Consider the following 24,192-nt stretch of genomic DNA (forward strand, 5'->3'; position numbering starts at 1 on the left):
AGGAGGTTGTTTCCTTTACCTTCAAATATAAAACTTTCCTCCTGAAAGAGAAGATGTGTAGCATTTCTTAATGCTAGACCTTAGAAGGATAGGCCATTGGTGAAAATGATGCCTTAGGAAGTAAGGAGGCAAAGTTTGTGTGTAGCAGCCAAGGGGGAAATGGAAGTGACTGAAGGTAGCTCCAAGACCAACTGGATTGGGGATATTATTTCAATGTTCTTGGAAAAGCTCTTTTATTGGTCCATTTTGAAAATGTTTTGTAGTTCTGGGAACAAGCTGAAAGAGGTATTTATGAACCTTGTGCCCTGGCTAGTGATGGTTCTTTAGGATAATGGTGGTAGAGGTTAATGGTTTTGTGGTAAAGACCATGAATAATATTGAACGACATCCCCTCAATATGTGCCTTTCCTTTGGCTGGCTATGTACAAAGGATCAAGTCCCTCTACAGGTAGAGAGCCGGTGTATGTCCTTGAAGATCTGAAAATCTTAATGTATTTATTAAGTCCTACTTTGAGCTGGACCCTGAGCTAGGTGGAGAGGACACAGAACTGAAGAGATACAGTCCCTGCCCTGAGCAGTGTTGGGTGGGAACAAGGAGAAGGAGTATGGACTGCATCCAGAGACTTTTTGTCTTGAGCAAAAAACCCAAGTAATGTGACATTTGAACTTATAAAACCCCCAAATATCAAAGAAACACTCCCCAGCATCTGAATTCTCATAAGATGTGAAACATTGTTGTTGAAATCTTCCCTTGTGGGGAAAATCATCCTCCAACTTCTTCCCATCCAATGTTTATTTGAATCAGTGTACCATTAATTAAATTGTGCCAAGGTTCTTACTCTTGTTTTTAAGTAAAATTTTTATTGACGTTTAATGCAAATAAAGAAAAGTGCTCAATGAACGTTCACAGAGTCCACTCAAATAACAAGACAAGAAATAAATTACTACTAAGCTCTCAGAAGCCTCCTGGGCCCTTTTCAGCCCCTACACACACCCCTGATTTCTAAGCACTTAGATTAGTTTTACCTAGTTTTGAATTTTATATACTTGGAATAATATGGTATATACCTTTTTGTATCTGTTTTCTTTTGTCCAAAATTTTTTTGTAAGACTCATCTATGTTGTGTATGGTTTCAGATGTTTAATTCTAATTGTAGATTAGGATTCTGTTCTAAGACTATGACTAACAAGGAGAAGACGATGAACAACTACCATACCAAGGAACCGAGAGAGTCTACAAGTTCAAGCAAGAAAGTCCCATCCATCAGTCATATGGGATCGAAGCCCCCTCTCAGTTAGAGGGGAGTGGGCATCACCATCCCAGAATCCTCAGGACTGGAATAAAATAGGGACTAGAGTGGACTTACTGGTATTCTACTATAGACTTATGATGATTCTAACAATGGAAAAATTGTATCATTGATGTGGAGACAGGCCACTAGTGGTGTTGAAGTCAGAGAGAGGAATAAAGAGTGTAATACGTGGGCATTTTCAGGATTTGGAATTGTGCTGAATGACACTCTGATGACAGATACAGACCATTATATATCTTGCCATAACCTACAGAATTGTGTGGGAGAGAGTGTAAACTACAAGGTAGACTATAATCCACACTTAATGGCAATGCTCCAAAATGTGTTCATCAACTGCAATGAATATACCACACTAAGGAAGGATGTTATTAATGTGGGAAAATAGGAGGTGTGGGGAGCAGGGCATATGGGAATCCACCATTTAAAAAAATGTAACATTTATGTAATCTATGTATCTTAAAAAAATAAAAAAATATTTTATAAAAAGAGTATATCATAATTTATTCATTCTGCTATTGATGGACATTTGTTTTTGTTTTTCAGTTTTTGGCTATTGCTGTGCCTGGCTATTATAGAGCTGCTAAGAATGTTTTTGTACTTGTCTTCTGATGAATGTATATATGTGTGTGTGTGTATATATATATGTAACAGTCTTGTTGGATATTTACCCAGGAGTGGAATTGCTGGGTCAACTTCAGTGTACACTTTTCCAAATTAGTTATACCAATCAATTCGCACTTGTAGAAGCATAGTAGAAGAGCTCCCTTTGCATACATCTTGCCAACAGAGCTTATCTTTCTTTTTCATATTCTGTCATTCTGGTAGGTATATATCAAATGGCTTTTGTGGTGGTTGTTTTTATTTGTTTTTCTCACATGAGGTTTTGCAATTAAAGAGGTTTTCAAAACTCTTTCCTTCTGAAGCATAGATCCAAGGTCTATCTGTCCTTCCTCTTAAACAGAAAGATCATTTTGGTCTGGAATTGAAACGTTATTTTCTTAAACCACCATTGACTTTGGTGTATAGTTCCCACTTGAGGTTAAAATTCAGGCTGACAATAAGTTTAGATAATGGTGATGTTTATAATACCACCATAAAAGAAACGTGGCTGTTCATAAAGAAAAGAGAAGGTGTTTGATGATTAATGACTTATATGTGCTCTGGGTTGAAGGTTTTACAATTTTAAATTTTAAATATGTTTTATTTCTTATTTTTATTTAATCATCCAAGAAAGACTTGTCGACCACATGCCATTTTTACAGGAGTAGGCATTGCGGGGAACATGAAGATGAAGCAGACTTGCACCATCCCTCTTTAAGTAGCCCAGAAGTAGAGACCTGGCTCTGTGAGTAACTGTAATACAAAGGAGAAAGTAACGTGTCCTCAGAGAGGTGCAGGGAGGTGAGGGCTTCCATATGATCTGAATAGTATTTATTACCTTGAATGGAGTAGGAAAAAAATTGGGTGGTGGACAGTTAACTGGTTATGTCCTGGTTCTTTCCTTTACTAACTATGTGACTTTTAGCAGGCTGCTTGACCTTTACCACTGAGTTTTACTGTCTTTAGAAATGGGACCATGGTCTTTTTCCTGCTTACAACACACAGTCACTGGAAGACTCATAAGAGACAATAGATATAGTTTTATAGCAAGAGCTTATGCAAAGTAGGTGTTATTTCTTTCAGAGAATAAACATTTTTTTGTCTTTTAAAACAAGAAATTAATATATCCTCTTCCAATTCCAATGAGTTGTGCTATGGGCCAGCCATCAGAAGAGTGACATGGATTCAATTTAAATTATTAATATGTAGCACAGAGAAGGTAGCAAGGAGCTCCTTTAGGTGTCTCCACCAAATGTCTATCTTTTGTGGGCCTCGTGAGAGCTGGCTCTTTTGACTGTGAGGCTGACTGCTTTTGAAAGCCCGTGTTGGAAGGCAGTTTGTCCAGAGTTTCGCTTTCCCACAAACCCTGACTTTTGTATGTTGTTTTGTTTTCCTTGATCCTCTCAGGTTCTCTAGTGTACACTGTTCCCTGCATGTAGTGGTCCTGTCGATGGTAAGATTGCAAGTTGGCTAAGGTGGGAGAAAGAAGGATTTAAAGCAGTGGTTCTCAACCCTGAATGCACGTTTGAATCACCTGAGGACTCTCGACCCCATCCCCAGAGATTCTGATTTACTACTCTGGAGTGGAGCTGGGATATTGTTATTCTACATAATTTTACCAGGTCGTTCTAATGTGCAGTCACTACTGAGAGTCACCGACACTAATTTTGGGGTACATAAGAATCACCCAAGGAGGAGAAGGAAAATGCAGCACTCTGAGAAATGCTGATTCAAGAGACATACTTTTTTTTAACAAATCAATTTTATTGATACATATTAATAAAGCATAAATACATCCAAAGTATACAATCAATGGTGTTTGATGTAATTACATATTTGTGTATTCAGCACTTCAATCATTCTTAGAGCACTTTCATTATTCAAATAATAATAATAAACAGAAAACAAACAAAACTCATCACCTTTAATTTCTCTATGCTTCCTCTGCTACACATACCTGCTATTCTTTTCCCTTCTCTCTAATATATTTGTATTTATATTTTATAAGAACAGTTTTATATATGCTATATCGCCCATATTCGTGTTTTACATGAGTTTTTTTTTTTAAATTTTTTATTTCTCTCCCCTTCCCCCTTCCCCCCATTATCTGCTCTCTGTGTCCATTCGCTGTGTTCTTCTGTGACCACTTCTATCCTTATCAGCGGCACAGGAATCTGTGTCTCTTTTTGTTGCGTCATCTTGCTGTATCAGCTCTCAGTGTGTGGGGCACCATTCCTGGGCAGGCTGCACTTTCTTCCACGCTGGGCGGCTCTCCTTACAGCGCGCACTCCTTGCGCGTGGAGCTCCCCTACGCGGGGGGACACCCCTGCGGGGCAGGGCACTCCTTGCGCGCATCAGCACTGCACTTGGGCTAGCTCCACACGGGTCAAGGAGGCCCAGGGTTTGAACTGTGGACCTCCCATGTGGTAGGCGGATGCCCTATCCATTGGGCCAAGTCTGCTTCCCTATCTTATATAGTACCATGTTACATTTTTAAGCTTTCCTTCTAGTAATATACATGACCTTAGACTTTCCCTTTCATCCACTATCATACCCATATAATAGCTCTGCTAGTTACAAATACCATGTTGTTCTTTCACTATTTATATTCATTTCCAAAGATTTACAAACAACCTTTTTTTTTTTACCAATTCTGCACAGATCAACCCTCAGCTTTCCATTCTCTACCCTCCTTCTATTTTCTAGTGACCTATATTCTAATTATTAATTCCCCGAGTTTACACAATCTATTTAGTTCATAGTAGTGCAATCATACAGTATTTGTCCTTTTGTGTCTGGCTTGCTTCACTCAACATACTGTCCTTCAGGTTCATCCATGTTGTCATATGCCTCACAACTTCGTTTCTTCTTACTGTTGCATAAAATTCCATTGTGTGTATACTCCACAATTAGGTTATCCATTCATTGGTTGATGGACACCTGGGTTGTTTCCAGCTTTTGGCAATTGTGAATAATGTCTCTATGAACATCAGTGTGCAGATGTCTGTTCATGAAGTGACATACATGAAAAAATACATCTTCTGGAGTAATTCTGAAGCAGGTGATTCTGGGACCACACTTTGAGAAACACTGTTTTTGGTAGTATCCTTGAAATACCTGGTATCAATATAGTAATTGCTACCTGGTAACTTCTTCATTACATGGATGCCACCAGAGGGGCATTTTTCAATACTTACAAATTTATTTCTTTATTCATTTGAAACAGTTTCTTGAACAGTTTCTGGAGTCACTCTGCTGGAACTGTGGGAGATACAAAACATAATTTAAGCATGGTCACTATTCACGAACAACTTCAGGCTGATGGGCCTGTACATAATAACTACAATTCTTGGTTTATATACAGTTTAGTTCTAAAGTTAATGCATAAGGCGAGAATTGTAACTAGTCAAAATTACCTTTGGAAAATCCCTAAGGAGGTCACTACTTTGAAGACCAAACATGCTGCCCTTTGAACACCTAAGACAGGAGTTTTCCACCAACTTTAGGACAGAATGCTGTTTCTTTAGGTGGCTGGCTGGCATTTAGGGGCAATGTTGTCTGAAACATGCATATGTTTAAACATTGGAATCACATTCAGTGCAAGAGACATGGCAGATCCATGGCTCCCATCTCAGACTCACTGCAAGGATGTGGTCTTTGAGGGGGATATGGGTGGGATTTGGGGGAAGGGGCAGTGCAGGGGCCCTTTCTCACTCATGCTGTTACTCTCTTGACTTCTTGTTTGTTAATCCAAAGTTTTATACGGCCTCTGTGTGTTTGCTATATAGACCCTATTCTACAGTGTGAAAGGTGATGAAGTGAAAAGACAGACATGGGCAGCCCAAACAGATAGAAAACAAGGGAACTAAAATATAGAGAAATTATCAATTTTAACTAGCTTCAAAATAACTGTAAAAATTGCCAAACAGAGAAAACTCAGCAGACTTTTAATAACGACTAATTATAAGAAGTAAGGCAAAATCTGAGAGTAAAGTTGTTTTGGGTGATTAATTGGAGAAGTCAAACATCATACCAAAAGATTCACAAAAAGCAAAGAAAATTAAGACATTAATGTATGAATCAAAGATGAAAGCATTTCTGAGGTCTCTAAATGAAAACCCAAAATAGAATCATTGTGTTTCGTCACTGCCTTGTTTAGGTCATTATGGACACATCACAACAAAGCAGATCTTTCTGAGGCAGGCCATCATAACCCAGGCAAGGGAGTTTGCAGGGCTGTTGACATTCAGGTCCCATCACATTCTGAACATGGCAGACACCTGCAGGGCCTCTAAACCTGAAAACACCCTTGTTGTTTTTGCCTTTTCTGTACTTGGTGTGGCACTTAAACACAGACATGAACCATGTCCTCCCAAACAGATCAGTCATCCCAGGAACATCTGGCAAAGCAGATTCTGTCTTTCTGATACTGACCCCAAGAATAGTAAGATTCTGGGTCACCATGGTTTGTTGAGTCACAAGCCTGTGTGGTTCCACTTGAAACAGAGTGTTCAAGAGAGTCCTAACTTCAATAAAAGGGGATAGGTTTATTTTTCTAATTCCCTCATTGGCTTTCTTTTACTTTTGGGCAGGCTCAGTGGTTCTGTTTTGGAGCACAGTGACTTCAGAAGATCTGACATGGGCAATCCCAAGGGGAGGATGTCATCACTGACAACAAAGGACAGTTGGACCCCAGTTATTAACCTGAAACTGTCCTAAAGGTCTTCATTAGCTGCCAATTTTATAGATTGCCATAATTTCTTCTCTTTCTTGCTTCTCATAAGAAGCAGCTGGTAGAGGTTTTCTCCCTCTTTCTGAATCCTGCTCAACTCCCTATGCCTTTCCCAACCCCCTTCATGAGCCTCGCAAGAAATGGAACCTCAATAAGCTGAGTCTGGATTGTGGAGTGGCAAACGCAGCACTGCCCAGGGAACAGGGTGCCTTGGATTACATCATTTCTATGCCATTAATTAGGTGTATGGCTTTGATTTCTTGGAACTTCAGATTCCTTATCTATGAAATTAAGTGATTTGTCCTAAATCCCCAAGGCCACTCCTGACCTAAAATTATGTGGTTTACTTTTAATAGAATTGTGCAAAATATTTTCCAGGTTCTACATATGATAGTCAACTATGGCAAAGACATGTCAAGACTTTTAGGTGGGTAAACAGCAGGATGAATAGATGATTTTAATTCTTATATGACTTGCTGGATCTGGCAGAGTAATATTTGTTCATTGACTGTCTAAGAACAAAGAAAATCTACTGTAAAACCCACTGAATGGACTAGGAAAGAGTATAAATTATAATACAAACAATAATCCATGCTGTGTAGCAAATGGATTCATCAAATGCAATGAATGTACCACAATAATGAAAGAAGTTGATGTGGGAAAGATGCGGGCTGTGGGATGGGGGGCATATGGGAACCTTCTATATTTTTTAATGTAACATTTTGTGTGATCTATGTATCTTTTAAAAATAAGTAAAAAATATATTAAAAAAAAGAAAGAAAAACCATTTACATACCACCATCCCTGTGCTAGGTTCCATGTGAGGTGCTGAGTCTTCAAAGATGAAGAAGCCAGAGTGCTGCCTCTCAAGAAGTTCATGTAAGCAGGCAAACAAGTAATTTTAGTAGAATGTGATAAGTGTTATTATTGAGAAATTTTCACACAAAGAACAAAGTGAACAAATCTGCTGGGTGAAAGGGGTGAGAGAGAGATGGGTGTAGACTGCTAGGTGAGAAGGTCTTTGAGGAGAGTACTGAGACTATATTCTCTAAGTTCTCCCACAGTGAAAGGGCTATTTGAACAGTAGTTTTTGATGAGTCTACTCTTTCAAGCAAACAAATATGAGAAGAGTGGTTGGAGCTACTACAGAGGATGAGCCAGCGAGTGCTAGACTTGCTGTGGGCCAGCTGCATTTGATTCATGCACATTTCTATGGCTGCAGATGGTTCAGATTTCAAATGGTGCTTATTTTCCTGCAGTGGGCCCAGGGAAGGACAAACTGTTGAGTAGAGCCTTAGAAATAGATTTATGGGCACCTTGCTCAGGCTTTTAGATTACTTGTCTCATTAGCATTGGTGGAAATGGTTAGGGGTAGAGGAAGGAAGAAGCCGGAGCCTCTTGATATGCAAATGATTTCAGTCACAGACTCAGGGTTCTGAGAGGGAGAACTTCCCATCCTTATTTATGAATCAATTCGCCCAGGGAACTTAGTACTGAGCCTTGCATCTAACAAGTTCTCAAGAAATCTTTTACGCACCAATAGATAGTTATTAAGCAACTACTATGTCACAGGCATTGTTGTAGGCACTTACTGAATATTTGTGAAATAAATTACTTTCATTTACCTAATTAAATGACAAAGAACAACCAAATAATCTATGTGAGCATTTGGTTGCCATGAAATAGATATGAAGTATTGATAAACCCCTAACAAATGCATCCATCCATGAATATGTAGCTTGCCAATGTCATCCAATGGAACAATAACTTTTGTTTTTGTGAAATATCTACTAGTTAAATAAAAAAGGAATGAAGGGATTTGTTTCACTTTGTGTCTCTGCTGTGTACTTGTTTGGAAGTCTTTCTCTACTCTTTTTCTCTTATACCAGGCATGAATATTTGGGATCATCTATGCAATACTGTAGAACTGGGGACCAAAAATTAACTTTCTAAATAGATCAAAGGTAACAGCATCACCTCTCAATATTTATGCTATGGGGGGTACGAACCAGGTAGACATTCAAATAACTTCAGGTCTGCAAGGGCAAAAAACCAAAAATAAGATCTTTTCATTATATTCAGAAAATTGGCAAAGGAAGAAAAAGAAAAGAAAAAAAGAGCTCTTATTGCATTGTTCATTTCTTAATATTTTTATTAAAAAGATGTAGTGTTCTTAGAAAATGACATTTGCAAACTGCAGTGTTTTTTTTTATGTTGAGTACCCTACTTTTAAAAAAAAATCACGGGATAAATAAAAGTAAATAAATAAAATCGCAGGTTAACGAGTTCATTGCCCCAGACGTAAGCTATCTACTGGCCATTTGTGAGTGACATTCAGTAAGAGTAGAAGAGCCCTATTTATTGTGTCAGAGGAATTGTCTCCTCAGGCATTACTCAGTGTCAGTTGTGTGTCCAAGGTTTCCAGAGCAATCCTAATTCTACCTTTTGGACCAGTGCTTTTTCCTTCAAATCACTTATAGAAAATTTGAATAGGATCCAAGTGGACCAACATGCCCTATCTGAAAGCTGCCAAAGCAACTCTTAGGAATACATTGGAAAAAGATAGGAAGCTCCCTAGAAAATAAAAAAGGGAGGGAAGGAAAGCCATTTAGCTCATGATAATCTCAACCAACCTGTGCTAATCTGGACAAGGGAGAAGGTGCATTGAAATGGAAGTTTTTAGCACTTAGGCTCATCTTCAGCTCAAGTTGCTGATGATGCTAATTTAGTACACTGAGCTAAAGAGCTAAATTTGGACCCAAAGTTCCTCAAGAAGGCATACGCTTCTCTTTAAACTTTGCCTTATCCTTCTCCATTGCCATGCTGAATTTTCCCATTCTTTTTTTAGTTCTGAGTCCATTGCCTTTTCCATTTGGTCCTTCCCAATCAGTTGGGCATCAGAAAGGACTCTCAGTGTCTACAGATATGCTCTGGATATGGGACACATATTCGCTGGCTGAGAAATGAGGCTACTGGTTATTAACAACCCAGGGAAAGGAAGAGAGAAGGAAATGACGTAAATCACTACCAGGCCCAGTGCATTCTCTGGGAAGCCATAATATTGGGAAGGAAACATCTGTCCTCCCCTCCTTGCTTCACCCCTGACTCAAGGGATTGTGGGGAGAATGAAGCACTGAGTTCCTCCTTCTTTCTCATTTCCAGGACCCCCTGTAGTAGGAGGGATACAGCCTCCCCCTCCTCTGCAATATGCAATGAGCTGCCCTGGATGGGGAGACTGGGGATGAGTGGAGGGGGAAGGGAAGGAATCTTTAATTTTGCTGTTTTGTCCCTAATTGGACCAATAAATTAAATTTGATAGGAGGGGGAATAGTTACAAAATTTGGTCACAGATCTCACCCCATTTCCCAGCCAGCCTAAACAGTTAATGAGTTGGTTCTGTATTTTGCCTTTTTGACTCTTGCACCTTACCTCTCTTAATGGCTTCCAAATTCAGAGAGGATTTAAGGTGGTGAGCAATCATCACCCTAAAACTCCCTCCAGAGACAGTGCTACTGAGATTCCCCAAAGAAAGTTATTTAAATAATTTTCCTTTATGATGGGGATTTGATTTTTTTCCTGCTCTTTAGCTGGGTCCATGAGTGAAGGGCAGAATGGTGAGTCTTCTTGATTACTTTATTCCTATTTCACCCCCTCCTGATACACACCCAATTACACCTACTTATTAGGTTGGTACAAAAGCAATTGCAGTTTTGCATTGTTGAAATTTGCTGTTTGATATTGGAATACATTCTTAAATGTGGTTATGTTATATTCACACATCATTTTAATGTGCATTTCTTGCTTTATGTTTTTTTGCTAATGACTTAATATTTGCTGTTTATTTTATATTTATTTTAGACTATGGAAATGATAGACAAAAAGGATATTTGAGTGATTTTCTTATTTGAGCTCAAAATGGGTCATAAAGCAGCAGAGACAACTCACAACATCAACAATGCATTTGGCAAGGAACTGCTAATGAAAGTACAGTACAGTGGTGGTTCAAGAAGTTTTGCAAAGGAGAAGAGAGCCTTGAAGATGAGGAGCGTAGTGGCCAGTCATCAGAAGTTGACAATGACCAATTGAGAGCAATCATCGAAGCTGATCCTCTTAAACTACATGGGAAGTTGCCGAAGAACTCAACTTTGACCATTCTACGGTGGTTCAGCATTTGAAGCAAATTGGAAAGGTGCAAAAGCTCTGTAAGTGGGTGCCTCATGAGCTGACTGAAAATCAAAACAATTGTTGTTTTAAAGTGTCTTCTCTAATTCTACAAAACAATGAACGTTTTTTTAAAAAAGATTTATTTATTTTATTTATTTCCCCCCCAGCCCCCACCCTGTTGTCTGCTCTCTGTGTCATTTGCTGTGTGTTCTTCTGTGTCTGCTTGTATTCTTGTCAGCAGCACCGGGAATCTATGTCTCTTTTTGTCATCTTGCTGCGTCAGCTCTCCGTGTGTGTGGCAGCACTATTGGATTGTGATGTGCGATGAAAAGGGGATTTTATACAACAACTGGTGATGGCCCGCTCAGTGGTTAGACCGAGAAGAAGCTCCGAAGCACTTCCCAAAGCCAAACTTGCACCAAAAAAGGTCATGGCCACTGTTTGGTGGTCTCCTGCTGGTCTGATCCACTGCAGCTTTCTGAATCCTGGTGAAACCATGACATCTGAGAAGTATGCTCTGCAAATCAATGAGATGCACCAAAAACTGCCATGCCTGCAGTCAGCATTGGTCGACAGAAAGGACCCAATTCTTCTCCATGACAACATCTGACTGCACGTCGCACAACCAATACTTCTAAAGTTGAACAACTTGGGCTATGAAGTTTTGCTTAATCTACCACATTCACCTGACCTCTTGTCAACTGCCTACCACTTCTTCAAGCATCTTGACAACTTTTTGTAGGGAAAACGCTTCCACAACCAACAGGATGCAGGAAATGCTTTCCAAGAGTTCGTTGAATCCCGAAACATGGATTTTTATGCTACAAGAATAAACAAACTTATTTCTCATGGCAAAGATATGTTGATTGTGATGGTTCCTGTCTTGATTAATAAAGATGTGTTGGAGCCTAGTTATAATGATTTCAAATTCACTTTCTGAAACCGCAATTCCTTTGGGGACAGACTTTCCATATCCCTCTCCTCCCTTCCCCAACTCCTCTCCATGGCTCTGTGCTTTCTTTTCCACTGCCTTTGCCCTTTCTTATATGGCCCCCCTACCCCTTCATCTACTCAAATATACAGGCTCTCCAGAACTTACTTTGAGCTGAGTGACATAATTTATACACTTTAAGTGGGATTTCTCAAATATTGCTTTGCAGGGTCTTCTGTATTGACTATTCTTTTGTTGTTGTTACATAAAGTTCTTTTATTATATAGCAAACCAGCCTGAAAACTTCTTAAGGGAAGAGCATTAGATTTATACTTGTTTGTATGTCTCAAAATGCTTTGCAACTATTAAGTATTTTGTGAGTGTTGGTTGATTGATTTACCTGCTGGTAAATTTACTTTGCAAGTGCCATTTTAGAGTATATATTAAAATGTTTTACTAGAAAAATGGGGCCTTTGAAAGGTGATCAATCCATTTAAGCCAATGGTTTTAAAAATTTGTCAACTCTTATTAGTTGTACTTTCAATAAGTCGCTAGTGGAGGTTGCTAGAAAGGAACAGTCTCTTCTATTTTGGCTTAATAGAAAAATAGTTAACATTATTGAGCCCATGCAACATAGTCATCAAGCAAAGCATGTTTTAGATATTACTTTATTTAATCATTATAACAGTTATGAGGTTGGTATAGTCATTATCTTTATTTCACCCAGGAAGCTGAGGCTCCAATATGTTGACAGGTTGTAGGTTTCAGAGCTGGGATTTTTTTTTTTTTTTTTTTTTTTTTTTTTTGTCGATAACTCACAGAAAGCACACACGTTTATTACTGGACAGGTCTGTACATAAAAACCAAATAGAACATCAGTTTTGAGGACAATCGTTCTCTCTTCTGAAAGGTCAAGAAACCTATCATGTACAGTCTCCAAGGGGCTCACCACCTTTCTGCATGATAATGGACACAGCGAATCACCTCCTTCCACCTCAGGCCAGTGGGCTCAGGAAGTGCCTCGTGGGAGAACTTCACTCAAGGGAGACACACAATGGGGTAGAATTTAATGATAACATTTATGCTCAGTTACACTGAGATTTGGGTTTGCTTAATTTTGGAGGGTGCACAGATATTGTTGGGCAAGTTTCTTTCAGTGAAAACTGACCACTTTCCCCTTTGATTTCCATTTGAGTTTGCCATCTGTTAAACCTGACCAAATACAAGCATCCATATGCAAAGCATTCTCAGTCCCCATCTCCCCACTGTGTCCTGAGCAACAAACAGAAAGGTTTCTCTTTCATCACCATGAAGTTTCCTTAATGTACATCATTTCGGCGCAGTGTCAGAGCTGGGATTTGAACTCTAGATTTCTTGACTCCAAAACCCAAACTTTTACCCACAGTGCCACGCTGCCATAAAGTTTTTCCGTACCGATCTTAAAGGGTTTATTCAAGCATTCAGTAGGCTTTATATGCTCTTCTGTTCTGTTGTAACCAGAGCAAATTTGTAGGATGTTGGTCCAGTGGTTGAGAATATTATTCTGGAATCAATTGGAACAGGGTTTGAATCTCATCTTTGTACATAAGAGTTGTGTGATTGGCAGTGAGTTCCTTAATTTTTTTGATCCTTCATCCTGTTGTATGAAAAGGGGGGATAGTAATTCTATTAAATGAGATAATGCTAACAAAACCCTAAGCACAACACCTGTCAGTATTCAAGAAACGAGAGTTCTTATTATTACAAGCACAATCCTGCTTAAAACTGCCAAAGGTTGCAGAATTGAGGCTGAGTGAGGAAATCAGCAACTGCAGTTCTATGTAAAAAGGACACTTGGATAAACTGACAGTCTCCCAGGTTTAGAAATACATAGCAAATCCATATTTTCTCTAACTTTTATGCTTTTTTTGGATATAAGGATAATTGCGCGGCATCTACCAGTCAGTCCTATAAGGCCACAAGCCGATCAATAGAGACATATAAATATAAACAAGGAAGGATTTGGGGATTGATGTACTCATGAGCATGTTTATGTGACCCACACGCGTGCACACACACACACACTATTTCACCTCATCCATATAGGGCTATAGCTGAGCCTTGTGGTGAACTCCGAGACGTTTGGGCGAATGCTACTCACGTCAAGGAGGTGCAGGGTAAGACCGGACTGAGAGGTTTTTATACATGATACAGGGAAAATGAAAATTTCTGGGTTTTGTTCTTTACTGTGTTTCTCCAGGGTCTCTACTTCTTGCTTGTTTGTTTGCTAAATGCAATTGGGGCTGTGAAAGCTTTCTATTTGAAAGACGATGGTGCCAAGAACAGCATCTTCTTTAAGGTGAGCAGCCCTGGGTTGGAATCCTTTATCTGCCTCTCACTGACTTTGTGACCTTGGGGAAATCCCTGATTGTGACTGAGCTGACACAGCTTCTTCCTCTGTGACGTGAGGGTGACAGTGCCGCCTCCTCTCCTTAGTTCTTAGCATTGTTGTGATGAAGGAAGTTAAAGGTGCAAAGTGCTGTTTTACACCTTTGTCCTCCCCAAATACTTTTTATCTCTGCATATATATGAACTCACAGATTCTTCTCTCTTGTTCCCTAAACTAACTTCCTCTTCCCTCCTCTTCCCTTGCCCCAAATCTGTGAAAAAGAATAAGAAAGTTTAAGGATTGAAAAGTAAAGAGATGAGCATGTTAGTGCTGTCGGCCTCCACCTTGCAGGGCTGGGCACCTTGGAGAAGATGCAGCTCCTTCTTGGAGTCTTCTTGGAGCCTCCTGGTGGGGCTGCTGGGGAGAGTAGCCCGACTGGGAAAGGCGCGCTCCGCCATCCCAACCCAAGTGCCTTCCCAGAGCAGTTTTCTGAATTTCTATCATCAGACAGGTGATAACATGTTCAGGTGATAATATGTTATAGGTGAGACCTGGAAAAGTCACAGTATGAACCTGAGGCTGTGAAGCGAGGGAGTAGGTGCTAGACCTTTTGATGACATCATCATGCTGTGCTTCCTCCAAACCACTGAACAAGGGAAGACTAGGAGAGAGTCAGGGCCTGTGGAAGAGGAGAATTGGAAATGAAACATGAAATGGTAAATGGAAGCAGTTACTTGTGTCCTTTTCCAGTAGGGAAACCATTTATTCATGCATCTTGTTTCCATCTTTAGGCTATTATTGTGAATAATGCTGTTATGAATACCGGTGTATGATATTGATTCCCTCTTTTCACTTATTTTGGGTATTTATCTAAAAGTGGAGTTGCTGGGTCATATGATAATTCTTGGCTGCCAGGTTTTAAAGTTGACTTCATGAAATTTTTTACTGTGGTAAGGATTTTTTTTTTTACACCTGGTTAGCATTGGGTGAGCTGATCCTGGAGATGCTTCCTTCTTCTCGGATCATGGGGAAAAAAATCCTCCCTGAATTTAATTGAAACAAAAAGTTCAGAATTAGGCTGAGGCACCTGTGTTTTTAAAAATTATGATTTCCTAACCAAAATCTCAGGAAGAAACCAAAAGGGAAAGAGGTATTTTTATGTAATTAAGATGAACACAGGCATCTGCACAGAGAGCTGGCCCCAAGTCAGCAACCATTTCCTTAATATGACTTGTAAGTTTTCTATGCCAACTCCATTCCAGTTTCTGGGCCCCTTGGAGAGTTTATGTGCTTTTTGTGTAATCAGAGGAAATTTATAATATTTTCTTGCAGCCTTGCTTAATCATATGCATTTGCTCACAGAAAGACTAAGGAATCTTCCTTTAACCCATGTCATTCTTTGCATGTTAAGTAGAAAATGATTATGTTAGGGATTTCTAAATTAAAATTTAAATTGTCACAAGCTAGGAATCTTCTTTGTAGAACAAGCAACTTACCACATTCAGCAACACCTCTTTTGGCATCAGAATCTAAAAGAACATCTAATTGGCTGAGAAGATTGGGTGCTAAGAAATAAATGCAGAGTCAAATCTTTCTAAGGGAAACACCAGCATATTCATAGGAAAGATCCAAAGCTCTGAGATTTAAATATTTTTGAAGCTATATTCAAATGATAGTGAGATAATTGATGAAAAAATTAACAGCTTCATTTATCAGGACTCAGTTCATCACAACACCCGATGTTTTTATAGTCTATAAAATATTCAAAGTTTTATAGCCTCCTCTATGTTCTCACAGTGAAGAAGGAAGCGATCCAGTCCATTATATGTGCTAAATTTCGTGGTCTTCTGCCATGGTGCACAGTAATGGGCTGTTTCAGCAAATGCAATCAAATGGTCTCATTTACTTTAGCATGCAAATTCTAGCTCCCTAGTGCGGTTTAAAACGGAAAAAAACTTGCTGGTGTGGCATATACTATGGCTTTCTTTGATCCTCCTTAGCTCGAGAGCAGGTAAGGAGCTAGCTAATAAATTTTGTAATTTTATGTGGAAAACATCCGAGTAGTATGCAAAATGTTAAATAGTAGAGTGCTTTTTGATCAAAGTACTTATTCACTAGAAACTCTTTTGTAAGTTCTTATCATCTGGAAATATTTAAGGAAGTGAAAAATTTTAATTTTGTTAAAACTTGCCTGATAGTCAATTCTTTACATGTGAGAAAAGGAAAACAATCCAATTTTCTTCTAGTTGCTAAAAGGAGAAAGGCAAAAGCTACAAAACTATGTTGTAAATACGTTTCTCTTCTCTTGTGGCTCAGGATTCATGGAGCCCTGCACACAGAAGAATCGTTGTGAAGGAGCCAGTGTGGCCCAGTGGTTGGGTGCTGGCTTCCTGCCTATGAAGTCCTAGGTTCAATCCCCGGCCCCAGGACCTAAAAAAAAAAAAAAAAATTGTTGTGGAAATCTGGACCCTCTTTTGATGTGTCCTCAGGGTAAAAGAGTCCTCTTCCTCTTTTCTTGCCCTTCCTTGTACTTATCCAACCTTATAGTTCATTTCATTTGATGATTTGATGTCCTAGCCCCAGGCATCTATAATTCCTAAAATGTCTTTCTCTCAAAATACCAGAATTGATGGAAAATAAATTTATTCACTCAAGGGACTTGGTGCCAATTAGAGTAAGAGGATTTCAAATAGGAATGGTCATCTAGTTCTATTTTAAAAAGAAAAAGTATTTGCTTGAGAACCTACTGAGATGGTCACTTGGCTAAATGGCATAGTGAGTCTCAGGATAAAAGCTACCCCTTCCTTTACAATTCAGGACAATTCCTTAGAACTGAGGCGGGGGTGAAACAGCACAGCAACTGCTTTTCTCCATTGGCCTTAGGTAAGAGATTGTTTTCAGGAACTCCCTGGTCAGACCTAGAAATTTGGAGGCCCAGCCTTGGTGGCTGCTCCCAAAGTGACAAATGTCATAGCACTAGAATGTGTCCAGAGAAGAGAAACTGGAATGCTGGCAGTGGGAGTGGGGGATGGGGGGTAGGGGTGGTCGTGAGCAGATCCATCCCCTGCTTTCTTTTTTCTTTTTCTTTTTTTTTATTGACTTTGTAATAATATTACATTAAAAATATATATATGAGGTCCCATTCAACCCCCCCCCCCCATCCCACCTCCCCCCCCCCCCCCCAGCAACACTCGTTCCCATCATCATGACACATCCATTGCATTTGGTAAGTACATTTTTGGGCACCTCTGCACCTCATGGTCAATGGTCCACATCATGGCCCATACTCTCCCCCATTCCATCCAGTGGGCCCTGTGAGGATTTACAATGTCTGGTGATTGCCCCTGAAGCACCATCCAGGGCAGCTCCATGTCCCAAAGACGCCTCCACCTCTCATCTCTTCCTGTATTTCCCCATACCCATCAGCCACCATGTCCACTTTTCCCAATCCAATGCCACCTCTTCTATGTGGACATTGGATTGGTTGTGTCCATTGCACCTCTATGTCAAGAGGAGGCTCAGATTCCACATGGATGCTGGATGCAATCCTCCCACTTTCAGTTGTAATCACTCTAGGCTCCATGGTGTGGTGGTTGTCCTTCTTCAACTCCATCTTAGCTGAGTGTGGTAAGTCCAATGAATCAGATTGTAGGTGCTAGAGTCTGTTGAGGCTCAGGACCTGGCTATCACATTGTCAGTCCAGAGATTCAAATCCCCTAAATATATCTTAAACCCCAACACTAACTGCACCTCCAGCACATTAGCATGAAAGTCTTATGAAGAGAGATCCCATCTGAGTCCAGATTCATCACACATAAACACCATTTCCAAAGAGGCATCCCCTGCTTTAAAGGTCATCTTTGTGCTAAGACTTCTAGATTGACCTCTGCTCAGTTTCATGAGCCCTGGGCTTACACAGCTGTCTGCGTATTTGACATGCCACGCCTCATAAAACTAACAGGTCTGAAACAGGACACTTGATTCTTTACCCCCCACGTTGTGTCTTCCCTATTTCACTCTGTACATCTACCCAGTTACTCCAGGCAGAAATTTAGGGATCAGCCTGGCTGATTCTTTCCCTCATCCTACTCTTCACATCCAATCCATCAGCGAATCCTGTCAATTCTATCCTCTAACTCCTAAATGCATCTAAAATCTATTTCTGCTGGTCCAGGTCACCATCATCTCTCATTCAGATTAAGGCAGGAGTCTCTGAATTTAAAATATGCCTCCTTCCAAAACCAAATTCATTCTCCACTTGATGGTAAAAGCAATCTGTAAGACTGTATACCAGGAGGAAACAGATGTGGCTCAAGTGATTGGGCTCCCATCTGCCAGATTCCTGGGGCCTCATGGTGAAAGGCAAGCTGACCCACACAAAGAGCTGGCCTGAGCAGAGTGCTGGCCCACGCCAGAGAGCTGGCTTGCGCAGGAGAGCTGGCCTGCGCACGGAGCTGGTACAGCAAGGTGATGCAACAAAAATAGACACAGAGGAGAGACAATAAGAGATGCAGCAGACCAGGGAGCTGGGGTGGTGCAAGAAATTGAATGCCCCTCTCCCACTCCGGAAGGTCCCAGGATCGGTTCCTGGTGCTGTCTAAAGAGAAGACAAACAGACACAGAAGAACACACAGAGAGTAGACAGTGAGTGTAAAACAGCAAGGGTGGGGAGAAAAATAAATCCTTTTTTTAAGAAAAAGCATATATCAGGGAAGCAGATGAGACTCAAGCAGTTGGGCGCCCACCTATCATGTGGGAGGTTCTGGGTTCGGTCCCTTGTGCCTCCTAAAGAAGACAAGCAAGACAGTGAGCTGATGCAGTGGGTTGGCTCAGTGAGATGACACAAGATGATGCAACAAGGAGACACAATGAGGAAACATAATGAGAGACACAACAAGCCGGGAGTGAATGTGGCTTCAGCAATTGGCACCTCCCTCCCACATGGTAAGTTCTGGGTTTGGTTCCCAGTGCCTCTTAAAAAGAAGACAAGCAGACCCAGAGAGCAGACAGCGAGCACAATTACTTTCACAATGAAAACCTTTTAATAGCCTCTCAACTCCTTATGATGGGCTACAAAGCTCTGTGTGATCTGGCCCAGCCTGACTCTTCAGCCTTGCTCTTGACATTCTCCCCAAAGTCACTCTGCTGCCACCCCAGTTGTTTTGGGGTCTTTTCCACCTGTGGCCCCTTCCTTAACATGGATGATCTTCTCTCTAGTAATCTCCAGCTCAGGATCTTGTTTGTTTTATTCATTACACTTATTTACACTTTATTATGTGGAGTTATTTTATTCGTTTGTGTGTGACTTTGCTCACTATGAGGAAAGGGGCCCTCTTTGTGGCCCTGCCCTAAGTGGCAGCACAGAGAGGAAACCTGAGAAATGTTTGCTGAATGGATGAATGAATAGTGTAAAACAGGCAAGATCATCACATAAAGGCTCACGGCAGGATCTGCAGAGGGTCAAGCCTGAACTAAGACATTGGCAGAATCCAAAAATTATGAACCAAAAGCAAAAGGAAAATGCGCTTGGTTCACCAAATCCAAAAACCCCAGCCTGGAGGGGGGGCTGCCTTTGACATTTGAGGGAGGTGATTTGGGAAAATTTAATTGGTGAGCCTCATGAATCAAGAGGTAATCTAGGAAAGAAATATGAATGAATATCAAAAGATTTTGGACTATTTTGCAAATGACAATGTCACCATAGACCACTAAGTGACATCTTGATGCCAGTAGTTATTACAGCTGAAGATCAAGGAAGACCCTCCTCCCCCCACCCTTTCCAAGGATCAGAGTCCTTGTCAGTCTCCACGTTTAAGTCAATATGAACAAAAGCAACTCTAATTTTTTTTTTTAAACCAAAAACTCTACTAAGTACTTTGTCCTCCCAACTCTATTTGGGGGACACTCCCATTTTACTAGTGGGTTGTTCAGAGGCTCTAGAGGCTGAGGAGCTATCTGTAGGCTACACTTAGTTAGGGGACCATCTAGAGAATGGAAGCTGTACTGTCACCGGAGCCCCTACTCCTACCTTCCACACCAATCCTAATTAATAATCAGCATCTGAGCCCTAAGGAAAATGACAACATAGAGAAATTTGCCTTTCACATCCACTTCTCCATGCTTTCCCTTGTTCCGTGCTCCTAATCGGGCTGGTTCTCCTAAATGGAATCCCTTAGGAAAGAATGAAAGCTGATAAGTCATTAACACCTTAGCGTGAATTAGCTAATGGCCCTACAGGGAAACCACTGACCTTTGTGGGGTGAAAATATTTTGGCCTGAGGCCTTTCCCTCCTTCTCAAATCCCAGGCTTGCTTCTCCTCCTGGGTCCATACTGGCTAATGAGCATGTGCGGGCCTAGGAGCTCAATAAAGATTGACTGATTTATTGATCGATGGGAGCGAGGCCAGTCTTAATCTTCCCTTGCAGCTGCTCCTTTCCTCCTGTATCTCTGGAGAAGTGTGTCTGTCCCGGCTCAGCACCCCCGCATCTCACCCACCCTTCTTCAGGTCCCACTCCTTTGAACTCCACAGTGGGTGTTTGGAGTGAAGTTAACAGAGACAGAGAGACATGGGGACTCTAAAGAGCAGGAGCCAAGGCTGTAACCCCAATGCTGGGCTCCCAGCAAGGACAGGAATCTATATACCGCCAGAGGGGAAAGCTGGCCAGGGACCAGAGAGGAGGCAGAGGGAGCCACTTTAAGCCCCCAGAAGAGGACAGGCCAAAGCAGCTCCTGGCTCCCTGCCCTGGAGTATAAAAAGCAGTGAAGGAGCTGGCAGGGGCTCTCAGTCCCCGGGATGTGGCAGGAGAGGTGGCACTGGTGCCCCTGGCCTTCCTGGCACATGGGGCTGGGAAGAGAGAGGAGCAGACCACAGCGCCCCAGCAGATGGGTGGTGGGTGCCTGGCATCTGGCCCAGGCCAGAGCCGCACAGCCGTCTTCTGGGCAGGGTGGGGGCGGGCCAGGCCTCATCGGGCTGAGAGGCTGCCTGCCCCCAAGTGCCAAAGGTGTGGTGTGGTTGTGGTGAAGGTGGCAGGGGTGGTGGCATCACATTTGTCTTCATGGACCACATTGCACACCCTCTGTTAGTTTTGGGGACTGCACTTTGCAAAGGACACATGGCACCCACTCAATAACCAGGATAGGGAGAGGGCTGTACAGTGTCATATGAGCAACCAGGAAATAACTGGGGCTAATTACCCTACACACCAAGAGACTTAGAGGCATCTGAAGTCAAATACCTCTAGGGTTGTCATACAGAAGACCATTTGACTTGCTCTGAGTCTCCTCAGCGGTTGGTTTTAGTAGTAATGAATAATAAGTAGAAGGTGGAGGGAAGAAAATCTCAAGGAGGGGTTTCCTTACACCAAAGCCATCTGAAGGGGGGCCAGGTATTCCCAGGGTGTGGGGGCTTCCATCCCTGGAGGCATTCAAACCGAGGCTGAAGGGTTAGGATGACATCAAAGGAGCAGCTCAAGCATCTGTGGAAGATTGGCTCGACAGCCTGGGCCCTTGCAGTCTGGGATATATGATTCCAAGAAATTAAGACAGTAGCAGCAACTACCCACTTGGCCAAGAGCAGGATAGTGGAGTAGAGATCCCACAGAACTCCCTACATGTACAGGTGGCTTGGAGACCAAGTCGTTGGCTGTTTTCCTGCAGAAGAAACGCACACAGGAACTCTGAAATAGCCTTTCCCCTGGGGGCTAAAGGTGAGTTAAGGGTTTCATTTCCAAATATCTCTCAACTCCAAGCATGAAAAGAGAGAGTCTTAGTGAAAGGAACTTGCCGTTACTTAACACCTACCATGTTTTTGACCTGAGCTGCCTCATAGCATGGCCAGTATCCCTATGTGGCTATTGAATTCTTGGCATGTGGACTAGCCACATCAAGGTGTCTGTAAGTGGAAACTACATATTAGATTTCAAAGATTTAGTATGGAAAAAAAGGAATGAAAAAATGTGTCATCATTTATATTTTTTATATTGATGATATGTTGAAATGATAATATTTTTGACATATTGGGTTACATAAAATATATAATTAAAATTAATTTTACCTGTTTCTTTTGACCTTTTTAAAAAAACACAGCTACTAGAAAATTTAAAATTATGTGGGTGGCTTGTATTGTATATCTCTTAGACAATGCTGCGTAAGACCCCGGTAAGTTTTTTTTTTTTTTTTTGAACTGAGAGCAAATTAATTTATAAAAAAAAAAAGAAAGAAAAAAAATTTACAAAAAACTTTGACCAGAGGAAGGGTGCCCAGACACAGAGGAAGAGAAACACAGGGACAGAAGGAACGAAGGGCTTGGTGGGAGGCACAGAGCCTGGTATCACCTTGGCCTTCCCATCAAGGAAAAAGCAGGAAAGGGCTTTATCATACTTACCCTGGTAAGTATTATGTGCATGATCTTATTGTTAACAACTATCTTATGATGTAGGTACTACTGTCACCCTATTTTATTTGTGAAGACCCTGGAACTTAGGGAGACTACATAACTTTCCCAAGACCATGTAAACTGCTGAGTTGGGATTTGAACCCAGGTCTTGCTGACTCTCTGACCCATCCGCTCTCTCCCTACATTATGCTGTTATATTGACATCCTCTTTAGGGAGTTACTGCTACATTATAAAATGGTAAAGGAAAGGAGCATGAGAAATGATTGTGGTAATGCTGACAGTGGTTAAATCACATAATTAAAAATGCACGAGGGCCGCTGAAGTATGTGTCATAGAGAAGGAATGGATAGTGAATCTGGTTGCAAGTCAGACTGAGAAATTCCTACCCTCAGATTAGGGAACCTGCAATCCTGGGACCTTGGGACCTTCCATGTCACTCAGGAAATTTTAAGGTATCAGAGATGGAGGGACGTTTCATGGATAGCTTCTTTCTGACCTGAGCACGGTAGCCTGGATTGAGGCTGAGGTGGGAACCCCTTCTAATTCATGAGAAGTCTTAATGTTAACACTTACTGCTGGATTGTTTGGTGGAATCACTAATGAAGCTGGAAGAGGGAGAGAAGGCAGGGGGTGGCCTGAAGAAAATTTAAGCAGCTCCCTCTATTCTGGCTTAACCAAATTTACTATCATAAATTACCATCCTATATTTGGAACTGTTTTGCTTGACTCAAGAAAGCATTTTCACATTTGTTTTAATTTTAAAAATTCTGTTCAGTGGATATGTTTGGAAGGAGTTCTTAAAATTTCCCAATACACATAAAATACCACCCCCCGCAATCCTGTCTCCATCGCCTTCCTAGAGGAAGGAGGGTTATTTTCTCTGTCCTCCGTGAACCACGGAGTTGTCTCCAAGCAAGGCTCCTGGTGGGCTGAGGGCTGCAGGTTGGCGGCCACCTCCAGGGCTGTGCCTTAGGAAGGTTCAGGGACTCTCTGCCCCTGAAGTCAAGCTCAGAAAAACAGAAGATGGCCCTGGGCTAAGGAAGGGGGGCACGGTGGCAGCTAGGCCTTCTGTCGCGCTGAGTTACATAAGTAAAGTTTCCCCAAATAACATTCACTTGAAAAGATTCATGAGAAGTGAGGCAAATGTCTGAAGGAAGAGAGAAAGAAGGCATGGTAATGATTTTTACCAGCTGCAAGGGAAGAGGAACCTGAGTCAGAAGGGAAGTGATTGACTTATAATTACACTGTCTGTGGACCCTGGGGGCTTGTGACCACAGAAAATGGGACCACATGACCCAGGAAAGTGGGAGGGGGTGCAGGAAGGCAGATCAGCCAGAAAGAGAAAAATCTTCATGCACAGAATCATGAAGAAAAGGGGCCCATTGTCTCAGCTTCTTACAGTTTTGGAATGGTGGGTGGTACCCTGTGGATGGGCCAGACAAATTAAAGACCCTTAGCTCAGACCCACCGTTTCTTCAGCCTTCCATTCTGGATCTGGAAGAGAGGTTCAGAATTGATGAGGGAATGCAGCTGTTCTACTTGATGGCGACCTCAGAAAGTTGGGGATGCACTGCACAGTAGTCGTAACAGACCTGGCTGCTGAGATTTTAACCAACACTTTTGGAAGCTGCTTTTCTTTCTAGTCAGTTTTCACTAAGTAGCAGTAAGGGCTGTGATCAATCGGGGG

The 24,192-nt window shown here is 41.4% G+C and overlaps 1 pseudogene; it reads right to left on the bottom strand.

Annotated features, from left to right (window-relative positions):
- Positions 1-14,566, bottom strand: part of LOC101423574 (trans-1,2-dihydrobenzene-1,2-diol dehydrogenase pseudogene) — a 130,051-nt pseudogene extending 115,485 nt beyond the window's left edge.
- Positions 14,567-24,192: the final 9,626 nt, after the last annotated feature.

This window comes from Dasypus novemcinctus, chromosome 17 (genome assembly GCF_030445035.2).
Source record: "Dasypus novemcinctus isolate mDasNov1 chromosome 17, mDasNov1.1.hap2, whole genome shotgun sequence".
Taxonomy (NCBI): Eukaryota; Metazoa; Chordata; class Mammalia; order Cingulata; family Dasypodidae; genus Dasypus; species Dasypus novemcinctus.